Here is a 2,461-nt window from a genome sequence, read left to right on the forward strand (position 1 = left end):
GTGTCACTTCATCAGTTTTGCCTCTGTCCCCAGTCAAGGAGAGAGGGGCGAGCTGCTAGTTGGGGGAGAGAGGTGGAAATGGAGGGGAGGGGCCGACCGGCGGCAGCGAAGTAGTCTCCGCGCACTGATTTCCTGAAATAAAAAAAAAACAGCCGGTTTGGGTCTGTTAGTACTCGACACGGTTGAGGTCTGTGTTGGGGTGTGGTTTGTGTAGAGAGCAGGGGTTTCAGGAAATCGGTAGGGAGCTGTTCTGTACATGGTCTGCTTGTATGTAGAGTAGCCAGCCCTGTGTGTTCTCATCGATTTAAGTCAAGTGCTATGCTAGAAGTGGACATGTTTGTATGCTTATCTGAATTTAAACCGGAACCAGATGCTTGAGGTGGTCAGGTTTCCCAACCTAGTTTTCTTGATGTGGTCAGGCTTTCAAAAAAGCATTTGGGGTATTAGTTAGTTGAGCTCTAGCTTTTTCAGAAGACCACCACCGGTGAATGGGTACAGAATTTTGCATGTCATTATACACTACTGTTTTTTCTTTGATACCACTGTTTGCGCCACTAAAATCTTCATTTCTTCTTAGGATAGCAAAATTTGCATGTGTATACTTATATTTGCTTTTGCTGAGTGATGCTGTGTTTACGAGAGCATTTCATAATAAAATTTGTGTTTGAGGTAAGAATTATATCTTCATGTGATATTCTCTGTCATCTATCTCTCCATTTTGTTGCACAGATCCATATCTGTTTTTCTGCCTATTCTTAATAAATTTTATTTTAGACAATCATGGAGGCCCTCACCTGCCCCATTTATATAAATGAAACCAACTTCGCACACAACAATCTTCTTCATAAAATGTACTGCCTCTGTAAACTAATATAAGATCGTTTAGATCACTAAAGATCACTAAAGTAGTAATCTAAACGATATTATATTAGTTTACAGAGGGAGTATTAGATTACCAATCAATGAGGCAAGCTACCTCTGGCTCTGCAAGTTTTTTCTCTTCCGAATTTCTGTAGCTATTTTGTTGCCCCTAATTATCTATACCGATTCATAGCTAAAGTGAGCGGTTAGTTTTGTACTAACATGACAGCCCATCAATATTTCTTGTCATTCTTCAGTTTACTTTTTAGCCCCTCGGTATGTATCTTTTTTCTTCAGTTTATCTATTTTTCTCAATTTGTTATCAGTCTTTTTCAGTCAATGTTTAGTTCCCTTGCCTATACAGTTTCTTTTCATTTAGTTAGTGTTTCAATTGTTCAATTTTACTTGTGCATTTGATTTTCAGTCTCATGTTTCATTATTCATTCTTCAGTTAGTGAGATCTTTTTCCCACGGCTCTTGTAGTTAGGACTTAGGACAATGACCTCTTATTTTCAGAATTTTACGTGTAGCATTATTCAGTTTGTTTTTGTTCTATGCAGTTACTTTTTATTTAGTTCATGTTCAGTCCTTTATGCTCATTGTTCATTAAGTCAACATATCTATGGAATTTTCGTTTCTATATCAGTTTTAATTTATTTGCCTTATCTTCTTCAGTACTCCCTCCGTCCCAAAAAGCTTGTCTTAGATTTGTCTAGATATGGATGTATCTACTAGATACTCCCTCCGTCCCGAAAAGCTTGTCTTAGATTTGTCTAGATATGGATGTATCTACTAGATACTCCCTCCGTCCCATAATGTAAGACGTTTTTTGGGACGGAGGTAATATATCAGTTAATCTTCAGTTTTCAGTCTATAAACAAGAGTGTCATCACTCACTTTATTTCTTCTTTATTTAGTTCTCTTCAGTTTGCTCAGTCTTGTTTAGCATTTCTCTCAACCCCTTATTTCCTCTTTAGCCAATTTGTCTATTATTTTGTTCTTTCATTCACTCAGTTTTAGATTTTCAGTGCACACATACAAGGCTGTGTTTTTGCCTTTTGGAGCAGAACCCCGCATGCTTTTATCTCAAATTTTTTTCTCCTTTCCCCAGGCTAGGGGTATCATCCAACCTTTCTCTGAAAGATTAAAAGAGTCTAATTAGTTTCACTCTGTAGAATTTTTTCAGACTCTAGGTTTTGGAAGGGTATCACCAAAGAACTAGCTATGGACAGGGGTGCGTGGAAGCTTGCTATCCATGTGCCATAGCCATGAGTTGGTCGCGAGATCTTATGGGTTTCACCTCTAGCCTACCCCAACTTGTTTGGGACTAAAGGCTTTGTTGTTGTTGTTGTAGGTTTTGGAAGGGTAGGTAGCTCTGGTTGTCCATTTAGGTATAGCGTTATTATGTTGATGCATGCATGCCTCTAATTTAAACATGAGTATTGTATCTAATTTAAACATGGTTCTGGCTGTCCATTTTGTCAGTTTCTTTATTCTGTCTTTGGTTTGGGTATCATTTCTTCTTCAGTGTTTCATTCTTCTTCAGTATTCAGTCCTCCATTTTTTTCGTGAGTATTCTTTTCTATGTCTATGGGATAGA

The sequence above is a fragment of the Triticum aestivum genome, chromosome 2D, assembly GCF_018294505.1.
Source record: "Triticum aestivum cultivar Chinese Spring chromosome 2D, IWGSC CS RefSeq v2.1, whole genome shotgun sequence".
Taxonomy (NCBI): Eukaryota; Viridiplantae; Streptophyta; class Magnoliopsida; order Poales; family Poaceae; genus Triticum; species Triticum aestivum.